Source organism: Lissotriton vulgaris, chromosome 1_1 (assembly GCF_964263255.1).
Source record: "Lissotriton vulgaris chromosome 1_1, aLisVul1.2, whole genome shotgun sequence".
Lineage (NCBI taxonomy): Eukaryota > Metazoa > Chordata > Amphibia > Caudata > Salamandridae > Lissotriton > Lissotriton vulgaris.
The window spans coordinates 2139227392-2139240406 of record NC_141685.1 but is presented as its reverse complement, the minus strand read 5'-3'; the positions used below and the strand labels follow the sequence as shown (position 1 = coordinate 2139240406).

At 44.0% G+C, this 13015-nt stretch overlaps 1 protein-coding gene across 2 annotated transcripts in view; it reads right to left on the bottom strand.

Moving 5' to 3' along the window:
- The window catches only part of TSPO (translocator protein), an 80536-nt gene that overhangs the window by 56870 nt on the left and 10651 nt on the right, over window positions 1-13015 (bottom strand). The window contains exon 1 of one of the 2 annotated variants that reach the window (XM_086922247.1): window positions 3966-3990. The exons of the other annotated variant lie outside the window; for it this stretch is intronic. The gene's annotated coding sequence lies outside the window, so the exon portion shown is untranslated. Of the gene's footprint in view, window positions 1-3965; window positions 3991-13015 lie in introns of those variants that run through there. 2 annotated transcript variants of the gene reach the window in all.

Sequence of the window (13015 nt, the reverse complement as noted above, 5' to 3'; positions counted from 1 at the left end):
GAAGTACATTTTATTTCTTTGCCAGTTTTTTCTAGGTCAGAATCTTAACCAAGGATTTGTAAAGTAGGTAACGTGTGTTTTTAGAGACCAAAAATGTGCCTGCAGTCATCAATTTCTTTTTTTGAACTACACGCTCCCAACAGCTTTCCCAGTAATACCGTTTTAAAATATCCATGAGAAAAACAAGAAAAGATTGCCAGGCAATGCCAGAACTTTTGGCTTTACCAATTCTTGTTTTCTTTTCCCTTGCTCTTGCTTAGGGAATGGTTTCATCCCCGTATCACTTCTGTAAGACACCAATATTCGAAACGGTCTAGCCAAATTGAACACTGGTTGGACGTTGAGTTTGTTGTACTAGTTTTTTTAGGTTGAGCCAAAGCAGCGCTTGCGCTGCTGCGAGGCATGTAGTATTGGAGCATGCACTTGAACCCCGCCCGACTTCCATCGATATTTTTAATTGGCTTGTGTCATTGTCCTTCGTAAATGCTGGCTCCTGATTCGTTCATAGGCTTGTTAGTCCCTTCTTAGTACCGCCTTGTGTTCATTTGTAACCTCCCATGAGGACTGGCCCTTTTACCCCGGTTGTTACACGGTAAGTCTGTAAGCACTATTTCCTTTAATGAGTTCTATTACTGCAAGCACGCCAGGCGCTGCTTCAGGTAGTTTTGAAAGCAGCGGGCATGCTGTGCTTTAGCTTCAACAATGGTGGCCTGCTTACTGCTCAATATTATTCTTCCTCTCACAACATGGCGCCAGCTTTCATATTATCAACACCGGCGCCGATCTTTATTCACCCATAACCTCCTCACTACCATCCCACGCAGCTTTTCTTTCACTTGCCACCGGGACCGCAGTTTCTTTTCAAACAAAGGTGCTAGCGCACAGGGGCCGTTCGTCGGAGCGGTATTCAACTCTCAGTGCTAGATAAATTATGTATCAAAGAAAAATTATAAGCAGGTTATGCAAGTGAGCGCTGCATTCCCTTGAGGGCATAGAACAGCTCCCTGCCAAGCCTGCTTTTCCACAACTCTCTTTCTGCTGCCTGTACTCAGAGCCCCCGGTAGGACGAAAGGTGAGTCTTCCTTGAGTTCTAGTATTCATGGAAGGAAGCGTGTCCGACAAGTTACGCCAGTCTTTCAGGCTCAGCTTTTAAAAAACATTTGCAATGGAATAGGTCTCGCATTTACGAAAGTTTAAGCTATTGGCATTGTAAAGGACAACGCCATTGATTTAGGTTTTAGAAACCAAAACATAAATAAAAGGCATCGTCATTTACAATGCCAATAGCTCAAACTCGCAAAAAAGCGAGACCTATCACCTATTGCATTGTAAAAGCTTGTTTAGACGGTTCTATGCCAGGATGGCATAATAACAGTCTTAACACATTCTTCTTTTATACTGTTAACTTTAGGGCTACCTTAGAAGCTCTGAGATTTTAGCTACAGGTGCCTGTTCTTGTGGGAGTTTCCGGTTTCAGTGTTTCTGTGCTAATAACTTTGCTGGTTAATGCTTTTTAACCACTGCAATATTATTGTTAAGGATTTTTTTTGTTTTAACAAGCACCATGCTTCGGTGTAGTCTCATGTATTGGGGGCATGTTTCAGTGGGTTTCATATGCAGCTGTCCCTTTTTTTTTTATTAATTAATTTTTGAGCTTGCACTGCTACCCGTAGGTTTCCTGGCGCTGCGGAACGCTGAGGAACCCGTCCTGGCTTTTCCCTGTGAGATGGCCCCTGTTGGGCACCCCCAAAGTAAAACCAGGCATCCCCGGCGTTGATGGGGCCGTTTGTGGAGATTAGGCAAGCTATTGCCCAGAGTTGCTGAGTGGAACCCATGGTTAGAGTGGCACCGAAGGTGAGATTTATTGAGCCCGCTGACATTGGCCCAACACCCTGCCGCGTCGGGAATTGAACCCTGGTCCCGGGCCGACCTATGCTTCTGGGTCTGCCGTCTCTAACCAGTGAGCCACACTACTCCACTTAATCGTGTAAGTAAGGTAACAGTAATCCAAACTATTCACATTTTTTAAGCCTTTGCCTAAGATATGCTTCTTACACACTTATTTTGTTTGAGCTTCTCATAAGACATTACAACTTTTTTGTTAGTTAGTGTTACAGCACTACAAAAAGGATGTAAGGGTGATTGACTGTGAGTTGCTCTTTTAACACTTTTTTTTACTTGCCTACCTTTAATGGTGCAAAACGCAGTGGTACCAGCATGCTGCACAGAAGATGGACACATTCTTTAAGGTACAGCCCTTTTGCAGTTTCTTACACACACTCACCCCACACTATTTTCATGCACACAACTATTCACGGTCTCTTTCAAATCCAGCGTGTAGTATTTCTATAGCTCTTCAATCCGTTGCATTAGAGCTCCGAGGAAAATGTGCTCAAGGCTAAATACTTAAAAGATCCAAAAGGCAAGACCTATTGGTTATGCCAATGCTTGATTTTCCTTACAAGAGATTGAGCAAGCAAAATCTAAAAATGCAAGTAAGCTGTTTCTTAAAGTACAAAGTTACGTGCGAAAAGTGCTATGGGTACAGAAAACACTCCCAGAATCCCATTGAAATCAATATAAAAGGTTTGTAAAACAAACAGGCCACATAGGCACAAATAGTATGTTCTCAGGTTGCAGGCACTGCTCCAGTTTGAGAATGGGCTGCATTTAATCTGCTTTCTCAGAGGAAGAGTTTCACACAGATCACACTTTTGCATTTGGATGTATGCCAATATACAGCATGCGAGACAACAGTCCTTCTCAGGCTGAAGAATCGCCTTTATTTTTTAATTTGCGTTAGTGAAGGGAGAGACAAGGATGCTGGCCCATCACTAATTTGATTCGACAGTCCCATTGGATCCCATCGCTGAGCCAGGCTCTAGTCTACATTGACACACCCTCTTTAGTGTGGTCACCATTTATTTCATCCTTCTTTTTTCACCAGAAAAGTATTTTTTTATATCGGTCATAGATGAAGGATGCTCCAAGGTTTAATATATAAATCACCATGATGACTACATGTCCCAGAATGCACCTTTGAGCACATTTAGGCAACAAAAAAGCATTGTGACAGTTCCAGCATATTATTTGAAACAGGATTAGACTGTTTTATAATTTTATTAATAGTGTTGGCCCTTCTTCTTAGATATACATTTGATCCCAGCATGATTCCCTCTCTGGCCAAAAAACATTTTAAATTCCATAGTCTAACATCACAATGGCCTCGAACACTACATGTATCGAAATGCATTTCGGTGAATTGCCAAGTAACACAATGGCCTATTTCAAGTTCCAACCATTTAAGTTGCACAAGAAATGCAGGATTTTTTTTTTTTTTACAGAGTTTTATATAGCGCGAACTTGACCCGAACGTGTATCAGAGCGCTTTACCAGAACCAGTTACATTACACAGGACACACATTCATTTTGTTAGGCACGGGGAGATTAAGTGATTTGCCCAGAATCACAGGAGGACATTACCGAGACTCGAACCGGGTTCCCCAGGTCCGAGGTCGAGCGCCCTAGCCGTTAGGCCAACTTTTCAGACTGTTCTCAAATCAGTGCCCAAAAGTATCACATAAATAAGAGGTTTCACAAAAAAGTAATCTCACTTTGTTGGACTGACAGAGGCGACCGTTTGTTCTGCATGATCCACTGAAAGAAAAATCAGGCACATTGTGATCAATCGATACAGAATGACTTTGCTGGCAGCATTACTTGTAAGTTTGTTTGAACTTTGGTTTTATCGGACAGCCTTAGTAAGCTTGCGCAAATAACTGCTAGAGATGTTGAAAAGGCCTCTGCTTTCATGCCACAAAAGAACGCAGGCCTCGAATACAAGGTTCTGTCTCAAGAACATTTTTTATGTGCCTCATGCAACCAATGCCACAAGTGTTTCATTTCGATAATATTTCGCTATTATGTTACAACAATTAGCCAGCACAAGGTTTGTAACAAATTACCTGAAACTAGTTGAAACCTTTCCAGTAAACTGTTCAGCTCAACTTCCACAGACAGAGTAATCAGATTTTACTGCCTCCTGTTCAAACAAAAGAAACCAATCGGACATGCATGAACTATGAACACGTCTCCCAGCCTCGTTTGAAAAATTATTATACTGATATAAGATAACTATTTTCACACAGGCTTCTGAAAATATGGTTGGCGACCTCAGCAAGCTCTATAATGAAATGTAATACAGCTTCAAAATATAGTTGATCTCTGCCTGCTTCATGCTTACATCGAAACAAGTGCGTGAAATGTGACCAGCCACTTCCTCATCCATGGAAGCACTTGACAGTCCACACATTGGTCACACAACTTTTTTTATTTTTTATTATTTAGCCACAACAATTTCATGCAGAATAGATATGCATCTCAGCACATGTGAGTGAACCCCATGTAAGTTGCTATGTCGAGACGAACTGAATAATATAATTCAGTCCAGTACTCCCCGAAGTCCAAAGATTTTAAAGAGAGATTTTCTTTGTTCCTTTTCATTGCACACAGTTGTTAGCAGGTCTTGGTCCAGAAGAGAGAACCTATAACATGGTCTGGGTTCGAAACACTTCGGCAGCAGAACACGCAAAAGAGGATTGCAGTAAAAAAGCAAAAGATTTTGCATGATACAGGGCACAATAAATAGGAACAATTTGTAATTTTATGGCCCCTGTTGTCCGTCTTTGGTGACACTTTGTTGTTTCATTCCCCTGGTTTGTCTATGGAGTAGGGGCTCTCACTTATTTTGAAATTACACATAAACTCCTTTGCAGTGTTATAATTGAGAACTGTGATAGATTTTTGTTCATGTTTATTCCAAGTGCATGTGCCACAATTTGTATTAATTTGCTTTTCAATGTATTGTGTTGTTTGCTTTTATAGGTAGGTTAAATATACAAGGGAACCCAAAGTAATGGCCAAGGACCATGGGTTAGGCTACTAATTTTATATTACAAAGGTCCTAGGTTTATCATAATATCTAAAAGATTAATTTCCACAGGCTAAAAATAAAGACTGTGTTTTTTGCTTTAGTGTCCAGCCGGACCTAAAAGTATTTATTTTCAAAATAATGAAGATAGACAACATAAAGCGAAAACATTTCGCACATTAATAACTGGGCACAAGCCTGTACCAAGTCAGGGGGAGACACAATACAGGAAGGAAAGACAAAGAATTCACAGGCAAACAAGGAGAACAGGGTGGCTTAAAAAACAATGCAAGAAATTCTTGAGTAAGCACAAACCCACAGTAACTGCCGGGAAATTACAATTCATATAACGGGCAGTACTGCAAACAGTCGACGAACGTTTCGATCCCTATCTCCAATGATGTACTGGGATCATCTTCAGGACTAAAATTGATTTTGCCTGAGTTAACAAGTGAGCCTGTAAGGTATAAACAGGAGGGAAAAAGAAGGAAAAAGAAAGATTTTTTCTGTATCCATTATTTACAATGTGAGCGCTAAAAGGCTAATGTGCTAGTCAACCGCCATTTTCCATGCAAGGTGCAACGTGTGCATATGCAGTCGGGTGTTTCCCAAAGGGCACGGAATTCATTGTGCTCGTGTTTGGGATGCATGACAACAGAACAAACGAACAAGGCATACCGCGTATTTTTAGGTGGCAGTGGGACTAGGTGGCGGGGAATATGTGATATTTGTGGTGGGGTATCGTGGTGACGGGGGTGAATTAGCGGCGAATAATTACCACGAGCTGGGCTGGGTAGGCCAGTTGTGGGAGAAACAAGCTTCCGAACGGTTCCAATTGATGTTGATACCTGAGGGGATTTGTATGGTAAAAATACATATATGGCAAGTGAATTATAAACACTGCCTGCTTAATTGTAAGAATTCAGATTTACCAGGTGATGATTCTTTAAGTACCGAAGGGAGGGTGAAAAACCGGCCAGCATCAATCAATTTTATTCATGACCTGGAAAGGAGGTATTATAAACCGAAATTACAAGTGCTGCAGTGATGCCACGATAACAATTTTGTGCAACTGAAGGTAAACAAACACATTACCGGGAGAGCCAGGCGAGTAGCGTGGGCTCGGGACCGGACTTCAATTTAGGGGGCGGTGATGGTCTGTGAACAAGGACGCATGGTTAACAGGGTCGGACTGGTGAGTCCGGGCACCGGGCAATCCCCCGGTAGGCTGGAGGGGGTTGGGGGCCGGTTTTCGGACAGGGGGGCCGGTTTTGTGGCTGGGGGCCGATTTTAAGTCCGACCGTGACGGTCGGACTGAAAATCGGCCCCCAGGCAGTGCAGTCACAACAGCGTCACTCACTTAGTTCAGGGAGGGAGGAGAAGTTAGTCAAGTCACATTCAGGTTCAGGTGTCGTGTACTCATCATCATTTCTGAGACTCTCAGACTTCCAATGCGCATTAAATGCACGTGACTGCCAGGACGAGCAGAGAGAGGTGCGCACGGAACTTGAAGCGGGCAAGCGGTCATAATTTTATTCTGCACCACGGCCTGCGCGGCCCGACCCCCCTGTGTGCTGGGTGTCTGCCCACCAACAGCAGTCAGCAGGGCAGGCCTGAGCTGAGTGAGTGACAGGCCTGGTGGTAAGTGAGAGTCCGTTTTACCGCCCCAGGCCGAGAGGTTATGTATCAGGTACATTGGGATTTTATTTTGGGTGCGATCGCGCTGCTTCTTTCAATTAAAAATGCAATTATCGGATCGCAGACAAAATCCCACAAGATACAAGCTGTAACTAAGCATCAAAAAAACGGAAGCATTGCCACTGCCCACTGAGAAATGCATTTCTCAGCGGGCAGTGGGTGGCAGTGCCTCCGTTTTTTTGATGCTTACTTACTTGTGTTATTATGCATACGATTACGAGTCACACGACCTTGTGGAAATGCGCTCATGTCTTCCTTTCACCTCATAGACTCCCAAACATAGTTATTGGCTGTCAAGGTTTCAGATTTGGTACGAGTGACATTTACATTTTTGTAATTTCAGAGAAACTTAGAGTGACATTTCAACTACTATGAGTGACAATTTCTCGGAAGCAAAAGCAAGCAATGAAGACACGGGAAACATACATTTCAGAAGTTGTACCACTCATTTGAGCAACATGAAACTAATAGCTTTAAAGTGTGGCAAAGCTCCAGAAACTGAAATACATTAGGAGAAAGACTGCGTGACTGCAGTCCTTAGTAACAGAGGGCATGCCATGCAGGCACTGCAGCTGCTCAGAACTGCCAAGCCTTTTGTGTGTTAAATGAAAAGGATGCCACCTTGGTTTGGGCCATACAAACATACCTCTGTGCTGGACATTTGAGCTCTCCCACGTCTGCTTCTGGTGTGTCTTCCCGTCTTATAACTTCACCATGATGTGGCCCTAGACACTGTGCCGGCAGAGGTGCCCCTGAAATCCAGTAAGTGGAGAAAACCGGCGCTAGCAGTTTAAACCACGGCAAGAGGCTTTAGACACTGTGAGGTGCAGAGGATTAGAATATTGGAGGCATGGGGCAACAATGAGTCTGCAGTCATGTACCCTGGAAGGAAGGTTCAGGTAATGAGCCACTGTGGCACCTGCCTCCTTTGTTCAGTGCGTCCCGCGCTGTCCTGATCAAGGGTGCCCACAAGTCACATCGCCCCAATTCGGTTATTATTATGAAAGTGCTGTTGTGAAAGACTTAACTAGGGATAAATAAGACGTTTTTATGATGTGCAATCTGAGCGCTTCCGCTTGATATTGTACCCCATAAAGGGAGGAGTGTGGGCTGGCAGCAGGGCAGGGACAGATTCAATGATGGGCAACCAACCATATGAAACAAGCTACAGTGCTACAACTGCGGCTCCGGGCCTCAGCTCTGGAGGATCCATCCCACAGCAGCATCGCAGTTCAAAGGGACCCTGAACGTAGGCAAAACACAAACACAAAACAGTAACCCTCAGATATCGCCCACTCGCACGGCACAATACAACCCCTTAATACATCTGTGCCAAACCATCGCCATCAGTATTCACACCTGTCCCATCCCCTGCACTCACCGCGCCAAGGCAGCCTTCTTCATGATGATCCTCGTAACCAGCATGATTAGGGTGACCAACTGGCATGGGTGCAAATTCAGGACGGTGAGTGTAAAAATTCAGGACAAAGGGTCAAAATTCAGGACAAAAAATCAGGACAGAATGTCAAAATTCAGTACAAATCTTTGGGGCAAAAGGTACGTTTTACATACACATCAGAGGAGGTCCCGCAATAATATATAAGTAAATAGACAACCTACATAAGTTCAAGTCAAAATATGTTTGTATAAGGTTGAGACAATTGTGGATTTCAAAGTTTTTCACGCAACTTTGAGCAAATGTGCAAGTCTTTTGTGGTATTTCATATGTTCATGGTCTATTTATAGGGTCACTGTGCTGGTTTGTATATAAATCAGCAATAGTGAATTTGTCAAGGGTATCCCATGTGTTTCTCATACATATAACAAGTTTAGCATTTTTCGGTTGCATTGTAGATGCTGCTTCTCTTAACTGCAATTTTTGTCTATTTCTTCAGTCCCAGTTATTGTTTGTTACTATACTTTTTGGCCATGCACTCTCTGCATTTCATCACTTTGAATAGCTCCTATTTATTTGCGCTGTATTATTTAGCATTCTCCTTCACCCTTCTCAATAAGGCCCAAACAGTGAATCTCCATGTTGGGATCTTAGTTCTGCCTTGTGCCCGACTTTTACTATAACTCTGGTCTGGAATGGGACAGCAGGAATTTGGCCTAATATGCAGACTCTTCATATTTAAATAGGAAGTCCTTCGTAATAATGATGTATTCCAGGTAATTAGGAGTGCCATCTATTCACGAATATTAACAGGTTGTTGTACCCTCCAGAAGTGTATCACAATTATTTTATCCATATTCTGCTACAAAGGACTCACCACCCCTGGCTTAGCACTGTCTCTTGGTGGAATATTCCAGCCCCATGTCTGTCCAGAACAAAACTTGTATTTCCCACCTACACCAATTTTGTTTCTATATAAAACATGATAATCTAGAATTGATTCCCAGAAAGGCTAGCATCTACATTCGGCACATACAACTTAATGAGACATATTTCCTGACCGCCTAGCGTCCCAGTAGATATCTACCCTTCGTGTTTACCTCTCTCATCTGCAGCGAAACTAGGGCAGCCACATGTAAGTACACCATATGCTTAACTAGAGAAAGTCCCAACATGCACTAAATGTTCCCATTTTTTGCGCACTTTATCTATTTCCGCTAGAGGTATATTCTTCTCTTGTAACACTGGGATTACGATTCCTTTTGTTTTTTGGTAATATTGCACCCTTGTGCCTTTTTGTGTAGCTATTCGTACCCTTGACATTATGTGTAACGGTCTTCCATGTATTCCTATTGCCACTGACCTGATCCCTACTTTCCATCTCCCCTGGCCAAACATGATGCCCCGCATGATATCCACACCTGTTATAATCACCTTGGACCTTTCTTTGCCCACAACTCCAGAAAAAAACGCCTACTTACACACACACACAGAAACACAGGCAACCAACCACAGCCTATTCTACTACTCGGGTGCAACTTGTAACAGCATGTCAACAATAGTGCATAGAAAGTAGTCCCATTTTGAGCAATCCCCTAATAAAGACCTCATGAACTTTATGTTTGTATGCACCTTACTCTTTTCAGCACTAGAATGTAGGCTAGAGCCCTTCGTCCAAACATTTTCAGATTGTTAGACACATTGCATTGGGTGTACCGCGAGCATACCATTTGCCTGCACCACCATTCTGCTTGTCTGCTGATTCTCCTCCTGAATGTTCAAATTGAAAGATATTTGGAATACAGGCTGAGTTCACTGTGGCCTTTCGGAATTTCGCCACCACTTTCCCCAATATCCTTGTCAAAAACATTTGATAATGCACAATCCCACAGCTACTTCAGTCTCAATTTATACCAGCCTATTAGTATGATTGCATTTTCCCTGGCATCAAGAAAAAAGGGAAACTCCCTACTTTTCTGGAGTGCCAGTCAACTATTCCCCCTTGTAATTTGACCACCCAGGACACTACTCCCAGGCTAGTTGTCTGACAAATAAGGAGCTATCCCACTTATTAGTGGCGATCCACCATCCAGTAACTGCTACAGAGTGATCTGTTTAGTAGCACACGGCGCTCCTTGTCTTCCAGGCCAGCGCTCTGTGAGAGGCTGAGCTGAGCGCACAACTCAGGCTGAGGGGCTCGGGGGTCCCCTCCGTATATGCACACTCTGTGTGTACATGCTGATGACAGGACCGTTGCAGGTGGAGGCAATAAATCAGAAATGTTTAATTATGATGATGAATCAATCATCATCATGATTACAATTTTTGAATTGGTGCGCATGGTGCAGGCGGCCAGGCCAGCAGGCCGCGATTTAAAGTAGGAGAACTGAACTAAGCTAATGCAGCAGGCTGGCTGGCTGCTTTGTTCGTTCTCCTATTTTAATCACGGCCTAGGCATGGGTTGGATTAATATTAGTGATCAGCAATTGCTGTAACTTTGAGGGATTGGGCATGGAAACTGTAGGCTGCACCAAGCTATTTTTGCTCTTAGTTTGAGAAACTATTCAGTGAGATGCAGACACACTTTATTGTTGTAAATCACTGGCAGAGCCGGAAAGGCCATCATTGGAGTACAACTGTACACAGCGGTGCATTCTGCAAACCTGACCCCATGGTGTCCATTGAAATTGCCATATCATGTGCCTTAGTGATCATTCCGAACAGTGAAATCTACATATTTTTGACTAAAAATCCAGTTGTGTTTAAACCTTGGAGGTAATCGTATGATCAGGCATTTGTTTGTACTTTGAGGAGCAAAGGAAAGTGAGGCTGACAAACGTAATGTAAAAAAAACTGTCTCTTCCTTTGGATCCGCTGCAGTTTACAACACGTTTTGAATTGCTGACTCAGAGGCATCCAAGTTTGGTCCAGGAAGGCTGGATCCTTGGCTGGTGTTGGGATAAGAACAGACTGTGTAATGTGTTCCATTTCACTTTCAGACTCGGTGGATGTGCATTTATCTTGTGTCCATAACCTTAAAACGTCTGTATGACTATGGACTTTTTGGTTTAAGTGTTGCCTGCTGTCAATATTGGGACGTACAGGTAGAACAGTCGGGGTCTGTCTGGCATGTATGTTGCCGCTTTGGTGGCTGAAGCAGAGCCAGTCGGGGGTGTAGAGATAAAAGGCAGAAGAAAAGACAAATGCGTACAGAAAAGGGAACAGTGTGATCTCTCTCCCTCTCTCTCTCTCTCTTCCTCTCTCTCTCTCTTTCCATCTTTCCCCCTCTCTCTGTATGCCTCTCTTTCTTTATCCTTCTCTCTCCCCTCTCTCTCCCTCTCTCTCTCTCTTTCTCTCTCTCTCTCTTTCCATCTTTCACCCTCTCTCTCTGTATGCCTCGCTTTCTTTATCTCTCTCTCTCCCCCCCTCATTCTCTCTTTCCATCTTTCCCCCTCTCTCTCTATATGCCTCTCTTTCTTTATCCCTCTCTCTCTCCCTCTCTGTCTCTTTCGTGCCCCCTCTCTTTCGCCCTCCTTTTCCCTCCCACTCTCTTTCTCTCGCCCCCTCTCCCTCTCTCTCTCTCTCTCTCCCCCTCTTTATTCCTTTACCCTTCGGTCTCACTCCCTCACACGCTCTTTTTATCCCTCTCAATCTCTCTGTACCTATCCCCCTCTCACTCTCTCTCCCCTCCCTCTATCCCCCCTCTCTCCCTCTGTCCCCATATCTCTCTCAGTTCCTCTCCCACTCTCTATCCCTTTCTCTCTATCATTTTCTCTCTCTATCCCTCCCACTCTCTTTTCTATCCCTGTATTTCTCTCTCCCCTCTCTCTCCCTCTACCTCTCTCTCCCCTCCCTCCCCATCTATTCTCTCCTCTCTCTCTCTCTCTCTTGCCCCCTCTCTCTCTCCCTCCCTCTCTCTCTATCCCTCTCTCTCGCTCCCTCACGCGCTCTTTATTTATCCCTCTCACTCTCTCTATACCTATCCCTCTCTCGCTCTCTCACTTTCTCCCCATCTCTCCCTCCCTCTATTCCCCCTATGTCCCTCTCTATCCCCATATCTCTCTTGGTTCCTCTCTTTTTCTCTCTCTATCCCTCCCTTTGTCTCTTTTCTATCCCTGTATTTATCACCCCTCTCTCTATCGCTATTCTCTCCTCTCTTTCTCGCTCTCTCTCCCTCCCTCCCACTTTCTTTCTCTTGCCCCTCTCTCTTCATCTCTCTCCCCATCTTTCTCATTCTTCTCTCTCATTCTCTTCCTCTTTTTCTCCCTCTACTTCTCCCTTTCTCTTCTTCTGTCTCCCTCTGTTTCTCTCCCCCTTCCTTCCCCCTCTCTCTCCTCCCCACATAAAAACATAGCCAGACCTATTCCCGCAGTCAGTACTTGTTCATGCTCCCAGCGTTTCAATACAATATGTTTTGTCAATGAATGTATTATGCACATGTCTTCATTTGTTTTTCATGAGTGTTCAGACCTCTTGGCGGACCCGGGGTTACTGGGTGGGTAACCTGATGTTCTTTAAGGTATTCATCTACTATTTTCTGTGCTTTGAAAGTTGATACAATTTGAATATGTAATCAAAAATGTGCTGTAAAATTCACCATTTTGGTCTGTCATTTTCCAAAATTTTCTTGGGGGGAGAACCCCCCCAAACCCGCCTAGTGGCGGTCGGGCTCGCTGGCTATGCTCGCTCGCTGCGCGCCGGACGGGGGCTGGTCTGGCAAAATTTGCCAGGGCTGCTTTCAGTTCCCAGTCCGGCCCTGATGGTTAACTACAAGAAGTAAGGGCAATGAGTGAGTGAGTGGTGATAAGTAAAGACGGGTGTTTTTACCGTAACCGGGAATCAGATTACTAGTAAGGCGTTTCAATGGAGCCTTCCGTGCGAGCCTGCAATAAATAAAACCACACATGGATCATGTCGTGGGATACCGGACATGATTGGAACCATAAGGGTGCCATGGTTCAGACAGGAGCTTACCTTGGATCACTCGTAGA